Here is an 8281-nt window from a genome sequence, read left to right on the forward strand (position 1 = left end):
GTGGTTTAACATTTTATCACAATAACCCATGTTCGGTTGTCTATGCTGGATCTACCAACCTCCACTATGAGGGGGTGCCTAAACTAGAAGCAAAAGCTAGTACTCAAAGATTTTCATGATTTTGTGGTGACTCAAAAATCCTAATTTTATTTAATGTCCTGTTCTATATGGGTAGATTTCTCTAAAAATTTGGGGCAGACTCTCCCTCCAGGTCCAAGAGTATCCTATATCTAATTACACGCAGTCAAATGAAAGGAAAGTTAAAAGTAATTTACATGCTTTAAAGACTATCCCAAGAGCCTAAGCTATGGAAAAAAAGTATTTCCAGTCCAGCTGCTTTTCACCAGGGGAATAATTAAAGTTAAGGGGTGCCCCGGTTTCCCTTTGGAGTCTAGGAGCTTGCGTAAAAATAGATCAGGTTCCACAAAGAGGCCAAGGTCATCCTAGTTACAGAGAAAGGTGAGAAAATAGCTCAATTTTTCACTAACTCAATCCTCCAGTCCTAGTCCTTTTTTCTTCAGCCTTAAACGCCCAAATTCTGACTGGCATGACAAAAACAGAACCACTCTACCTACCACAGAGTAAACAATCAAAGGATAACGTGCAACTTATTTCACAACTAGGAAAATAACCTGGATTACCTACCCTCCTCCTCTACAAATAAATCTTGTTTTATAATATTTATAGATGAACACAATGGGAGGGTAGTTGTTACTATTAGTGAGCCCAAGTATCAAATATAAAGAATACCTTCCTCTAAGTTACTGTATTGAAAACACAGTGAAAAGCAAATGACAACAGCCAGAAAGAAAACCTTTTGCTAATTTACGGCCATTTCTTGTCTTCTCCATGCTGATATAAAGAGAGATGACTGCCTAGGGGAAGTCCTGGAAATTAGATGTGTTCCTAGAAGGGTGTAATATATGGAAGTTAATTGTGCTGGGGGCCATGAAAAATGAAGAATAGATCAATCACTAAAATCCCAAACTGAGCACGCTCTCTGCTCAGCAGATGGAAATTACATGCAAAAGGAGTTAGGGAGTTGTTATGAAAGCACAGGGATAAGATTAGTAGCTAATCTATTATGGCTATGAGACTTTTTAAAAGACATAAGGGAAATACAAGGGAATAATCAGATGATTAAAGATAATGACATAAAATTTTCAAGGGAATTAAAAACATAAAACTCTTGGAAGAAAAATAATAATTAGAGCACCTTGTTTAATCCTTGTAGAAAACCCATCAATTACCTTCTGCAACAAACAATATAATCTCTAAACCTGATCACATCTAAAAATCCACACAACTCATTTTTATTAATGTAGGACAAATAACTATACAGGTAATACATGAGGCATTTCTTGGATTGAACCAGCAATGAGTCAACCTGTCCTCCCACTCTGTATTATCTCATTAAAAACCAAGACTAGCCCTCAGATGGCCCCCTAATCTAAAACTGTGCCCTGTATCATTCTTGCTTTTCAAGATATTCCTCTCAATTTAAACTATTATGCTATCTTTTTGTGTTGGTCCAAACAATTCAACAATAGTTTCATTTTCTACACATCTTGGTATGGAAAATATAGCTACCAGACATTATTTACCTATTATGGTCTGCTAAACCTAAAATAAGTAAATGTATGGCTGAGGCCAGAAAGATAAAGAATCTTTTTTTTTAAGATTTTATTTATTTATCTTTAGAGGGGAAGGGAAGGAGAGAGAGAGAAACATCAATATATGGTTGCCTTTCGTGAGTCCCCTGCTGGGAACTGGCCTGCAACCCAGGCATGTGCCCTGACTGGGAATCGAACCGCGACTGTATGGTTTGTAGGCCCACGCTCAATCCACTGAGCTACACCAGCCAGGGCAAAGATAAAGAATCTTTTTTAAAAAAGTTAACCATTTAATATCAGACTATGTACATGAAGTGATGCCTAGAAAACACTAATACATAATTATAATTCCTAAATAATTTATTTAATTATACATCGTTTTCATGAAAGTGGTAGAATATTCATTTAAAAATTTAAGGTTTTTTTCATATTTAAATTTGAGAAGGTTAAGAATTGACAATTATTCGGTCTTCTTTCATTTCATCAACAAGCTAATAATGTGCATCCTTACTAATGTTCTTATCAAGGATTGTTTTTAATATAATTTATCTGTTTCTAACACCAATTTATTTTAAGAGTCTACATGACTTAAATAAATACCAGCTTTCTCAAATATGCTGTAGAAGTAGTTTAATCATGCAATGTCTAAAACACTGAAATAAACCTGGTGGGAATTACACCTAGTAGATAGACTGGAGCTTTAAAGGACTTCAAAGACACCTGCAGGCAAAATTTTAATATGGAGGCCCAAGGAGAAAAGTACTGTAACCAGAATATTTTTCATAGCCACACCCCACCCCCTGCCCAAGCAGAAAAATAAACTGGAATCATTTTTCTTTTTGATAGTATTCTTCCATTAAACTAAAATTTTAGTCCTACTTTTGGACAGTCACATTAACTATAAGGTGACCAAAAAAATAATAATAATTTGCCATCAGATTTCAAATTTGTAGCAAATAATTATCCTTAATTTAGCTTTAAGTAGTTTAGATTCTTTACAAAACAATTATTTGACATATTCATGTCATAGATTAAAGATAATTTTTTTTAAAGATTTATTTTTAGAGAGAGGGGAAAGTAGGGAGGAGAGGGGCAGAAACATCAACGTGCAAGAGAATTGTACATTTGAAATCTGTAGCAAATTATTATCCTTAATTTAGTATTAAGTAGTTTAGATTCTTTTCTACAAGAAAATTATTTGACACATTCATGTCATAGATTAAAAATAAAAATTTTTAAAGATTTTATTTATTTTAGGGGGGAAGGAAGGGAGAAGGAGAGGGACAGAAACATCGATGTGTAAGAGAAATATCAATTTGGTTGCCTCTCACACACCCCGGACTGGGAACCTGGCCCACCACCCAGGCATGTGCCCTGACCAGGAATTGAACAGACAAGCTGCTGGTCTTCAGGCTGGTGCTCAATTCACTGAGCCACATCCGCCAGGGCTAAATGTAAGTATTTTCAGTGAGTCTGGTAAAGTCCGATCACCTGGTTCCAAATCCTATTCTGTCCCTGACTAAATATCCAACTTTGGACCAGTCATCTTATCTCTCTTGTGCCTCACTTGCTCCATATATAAAAATGGGAAAGTTAACAAATATCTACTTATTTAATTCAGTTAATCAACACTCTCCTGCTGTACTGGTTAATTGAATACATGCAACACACAGAACAATGGCTGACACAGGATACATGTTAGCTCTTATCAGTGCATGCTTAATCACACAGGAGGTGTAATTTTTTTTAAACCTTACATCTTAATGTTAATCATTTAACATTCCTTTTCTTTTTCAAAATCTGCAAAGGCTTGGTTTTCTCTTTAGCTTTAAGAGAGAACATCCATCCATAAAGGTACTTGTATGTATATGGGCAAAATACCCCACATGGGTAGGTATAAGTTTGGAAAAACTAAACCACTAGGTTTAACTAACTGAAATGGGCTTGACAGACATAGGCAAACACACAAAAAACAGGCTTTCTAGGAAGAGAGAAAGGCAGAATTGTGGATTTTCTTTAATATTTGTTGTTCTGCTATTCACTGAAATTGCTTCCTAATTCCTTGGCTAAATATGATTTCATACAAGTCACACCACACAAAATGTAAAGGATGAATAAAACTTAAGACTACCATTTCAAGCTCAAAAGGCTTATAGACTTCTCTAACCACCGCGACAATATGTAATTCTACTAGCAAAGAACTTAATTTTGTGAAAGTTTTCTCCCTTGATTTGTTTCATTATATTAATAACATGAAATTTGTGGCAATACTTTCATCTATTTGTATTAAAAATATTTGTTCGTATCTCCCTTTACAGGCAATTACTTTTATGCTCATAGTTTCCGCTAAGATCCAACCTTAAAATGTTTATATGAACTTTAAGTGTTTCTCAAACAAACCTTTACTTGTAAGCCATGAAACACTGACCTACCAAAAAAGAGGTCACAGTGCTCTACCTCAACCAGTAGTCTGCCAAGCCACTGCAGTGTGGCCACTGAGAGAGCCCAGTCCACCTAAGAGAACTTGCTACCGATGGCCATGCCATGGGGTGCCTTGACAAAGCCATGCTGAATGCACTGCAGCCATACAACATCAAAAAGTAAAGTTTATTAGCATCTCCTCGGAAGACTCTCCCGGCTCTTCAGAGCTTTAATGACCACTGTACCTACTGGGTTCTATTTCACCACTACTAAATCTTATGTTTTTGAAGATGCCTTTGGGATGTCCAATGGGGACAGCTATTTTTATGCTGCTTTTGTTGCAGGGGTTGCTGTCTGTGTGGTGCTGGTCCTCTGTGTGGCCTGGAATGAAGGCTCAGGGCAGTGGTGTGAAGGCAAACAGAATTAAAGTCAACATCACCTTTTGACAGCATATATTTTTAATGGGGGAAAAAAGACGTTACTACAAGGTACAATAAGTGTGGATTAAGGGAAGAAGTAAAGGACTGGCAGTTAAAAACCGAGGTTGGAGTACTAGCTCTGCTGCTATCTAGCTGTCTCTGTTTATAAAACTGAAATGAGTTCCTCCAACAACCACCATTAAAATTCATGAATGCTAAATTTGTTTCTGGGGGAGGGGTGTCTCACACCATTTAGAGATGAAACCTTACATCTTTTCCACAACAAAACCCACATTTTTTTGCAAATAATTAGGGGCTTCAAGTAATCATTGAAAACCATGTATCCTAAATTAAGAACCTCAAGAGATGAGTATTACAATGGTTCCCCATGATTTAATATAAAAAATGTTACTTATTCATTCTTCCCTATCTCCCTCTCTCTCAAACACACATACACACTCTCTCTCTCATTTTACAACCTTGCTGTTCAATCTGTAACTATACATTGGCTAACTTTCACATTTACTTTTTTAAAAGTGAAGAAAATGAAGATTTACCTTCATTGGAAAAAGAAAAATATCTTCCACCACTGATGCATGGGCACTTGCGCAGGTTTTAGATTTGTATCCTGACTAGCAGATACTCAAATCACTGATGTCCTCTTATTGGACTACTGTCCTCAAGTTGAGCTACTCTACAGTGGATTAAACCATTTAGAAAACCTAAAGTCAAAATACTTTTTGCATATCTGGTGTCCAGTAAGCACTTCCAAAGCCATCCAAAACGAAAATTAGGTTCTGATTAGGATTTAATTATCCACATATATTCACAGCCACACTGGTGAAAGCAGGAGCTGCAGCTCCACCAAAGTCTCAGCTGCTGTAATTAAAGACAGGCTCTCAGGAGCAGCTTTCATTAGTTTCACAGAGTGGTAATTACAAACGCTTTGTATTATGTGGATTATACATTCCAAGGTATAGAGTTTCTACAAGACTTCAGGGACTATCTTAATAGGCAAAGTTGCTCATTAAAGCAATAATCAAATTTACACTACATTATGAATCTAACATTTTCAGCATTATGCTCACCTTATTATGCAACTTTACCAAATATTGTAAAATGGAGCTAGTTCTAAAGTTAACTTCTGTCAATCTCACTCTACTACTGGATTAACTTTATAAAATCAAAATTATTAAAAAGTACAAACAAATCACCCTACCGTATCACTTATAAACACATAAAATCAATAAAACACCGGACTTCTGGAAATATTTGTTGAACTGAACCGAAAAAATCTTCCTTTTGATACATAAGGATAAGTTACAAACTATGAATAAAAAGGTACCTTTTTATTCAGAGCTGAATAAAGCTGAAAACTGATCCCACTTGTGCAGCACATTTAGGGGTGACAGAGTTAATCAGATTCCATCACATCTAACAGAATAACATGCAGGCACTTCAAATCCCCTAAATTATCCTTCATGAAAGCAAAGATACTTTGAAGTAAATGAGACAGAAAATAGGACCAAGTACAGAAAAAGCAGACCAAAGTAATATATTTACCAAAATCATAATTGCCAATTTTTAAAAATAAATCTTTGGGTACTGTAAGAACAGTGACTGTTTTCTCTAATTCAAAATTTTGCAATCCAGGTATAGTATGCCATCCTTTCAGCATAGTAAAACACAACTTTATAATTTAAAAGTGTCCAAGTCCACTAGTTAATGTACTGAGAAAAAATGATCCTCAGGTCACCTGCAGTTGAGTTGAAACACTACAACGATAACTTATTAATAAAAATACCATAATTACATTTTACTGGTTGAATAAAACAGTTTTAATTGTGATATAGTTGACATATAACATTAGTTTCACGTGTACAGCATAATGATTCCATATCAGATATTATGAAATGGTGAAAGCTTTAAGGTATAAAACTATAAAAATAAGATATACAGGAATAATTATGAAGGACAAATGGACCATAACAAGGAGGGGTGGAAACAGGGAAGGGAAGTGGGGAGGGCTGGGGTAGTGGGAAGGAGTGGAGGGAAAAGGCAGAAAACTGAACTTGAACAATAAAAATATGTTTTAAAAAGATATAGCTGAAATATATACTAAACTTGGTATTGTCAATAGCCACTAGAATTAAAATTTCAGAAAATGTAACTAAAAGTTATGCTATCTTACCATTAGTTCACAACTGAACTCTACCATTTCTTTCCTAGTTATACGAATTCTTCAATAAATGTTTAAAATGAAAAATAAGCATGGGTAATCAAGATGCTTAGGCATTCTTTAAAAAATTTTGACATCTTTATGGTCAAGGAAGGTTCAGAATTTTAACAGTGCAATAAGGTAAAGATATTTTTTTTTAAAAATTAGAAACTTTGAAGGAAGTTATGACAGAGCACTGAAAAATATCCTCAATAATGATTCTACTCCTTCAACCCTCTTGGTCTGAAATGCCTTCCTTTCCAATCGGCAATGATCTATTTTGAGAGAAACCTAAAACCTTTAAAAAATGTCTAATAAATAAAAATAACTATTTTCTAGATGTGAACTCAATCACACTTGCCTTAAAGCTTCTATCACTTCTATTCCCTCTATACTTAACACATAAGTCAAAAAGGAAATTCAAAACCTTAAGTAAATTATAATTTTGGGTTATTCTGACTTTATACACTTAAGTAATCCCATACTCATCTGCCATCCCCAAAAGAACAATTCACCTACAGTATTGGAGTGCTTCACATTGCACTTGGAGCCCACAATTTTTAAACTGGTAAGAACAAATACTACACCTGATCTTAGTCAAAAGGCCGAGAAGCGATGGAACCCAATTTTAAAACTGAGGGTAACAGGGGTACTTTATAATGCCTTGGAGTCACCAGTAACCCTCAGCCTTTCCTCTTTCTGTAACATCACTACTAAACTTTTTTCCACACAGCCACCGTGTACCTCATATTGAACATTCCAAACAAATGAAGTCCAGCCACAAGCATGGCAAGGGAGGAAACTGCCTTAAAATGAGTTTTGGATGGGCTTAGGCAATAGCTCATATTAAATTACCTGATGGTCAGGCGACTTTTTCTGCACCCACAGTCCTGAGCGGCCCCAAAAGTATCAGTATGTTCCCCCCAAAACTCAAGAACTACCAAGCCGCAGCAGTCCCGCAAAATTTCCACTCTGCCTTCACAACGGCCAAAGCGCCCGGGACACGCGGCGGCCGCAACCCCGGACGCCTAAGCCAGCCCGCCCGCCCGCCAGTCGGGGCCAGCTCTCCGCGGGCTCCTCTCCCGAGCCGCCCTTACCTACCCGAGTCCCCACAGCCGCCGGCGTCTGCAGCGAGACCGCGGGCGGCCAGCACCCGCAGGCATTGTTGGAGCGCTGCTTTTGCCGGGCGCCCCGGACCGCTGGGCTCCTCGCGCGGCGTTCTTAGAGCAGCCGCCACCTGGGGGGTGTTCTCCACCTCGGGGCTCCGGAGCCTCAAGTCCCCCGGGAGGCCCCGAGGACCGGAGTAGGCGGCTCCCCGACCAAGCCACGCCCTCCCCTCCCCCTCCCCCNACCAAGCCCCCCCCCCCCCCCCCCCCGCCTGCCGCCCGCCGCCCCACGGAGAAACAGCGCCCGGTGCCCACGCCCAGTTGAACACTCCAAACGCCCTACTCCGTGCACGGGGCACGGAGGATTCGAAGCGTTCCCTTCTGCCTTCCGTAAACTGAGACCCGAGGGTCGAGGGGATGGGATCGAGTGAGCCCACGTCTAGCACCCTGGGCTTTTCCCTCCTTGGGCCTTGGCGCCCCAGGCTGCGGACGGAACCATGCGGC

General features: G+C 38.5%; 2 pseudogenes; one reads left to right on the forward strand and one right to left on the reverse strand.

Annotated features, from left to right (window-relative positions):
* The first annotated feature begins 4157 nt into the window (after positions 1-4157).
* Positions 4158-4461, forward strand: LOC118993002 (vacuolar ATPase assembly integral membrane protein VMA21-like; annotated as a pseudogene).
* Positions 4462-7086: 2625 nt separating this feature from the next.
* On the reverse strand, positions 7087-7288 carry LOC118993247 (uncharacterized; annotated as a pseudogene).
* Positions 7289-8281: the final 993 nt, after the last annotated feature.

Source organism: Sturnira hondurensis, unplaced genomic scaffold (genome assembly GCF_014824575.4).
Source record: "Sturnira hondurensis isolate 20B ecotype Veracruz unplaced genomic scaffold, ASM1482457v3 Scaffold0008640, whole genome shotgun sequence".
Lineage (NCBI taxonomy): Eukaryota > Metazoa > Chordata > Mammalia > Chiroptera > Phyllostomidae > Sturnira > Sturnira hondurensis.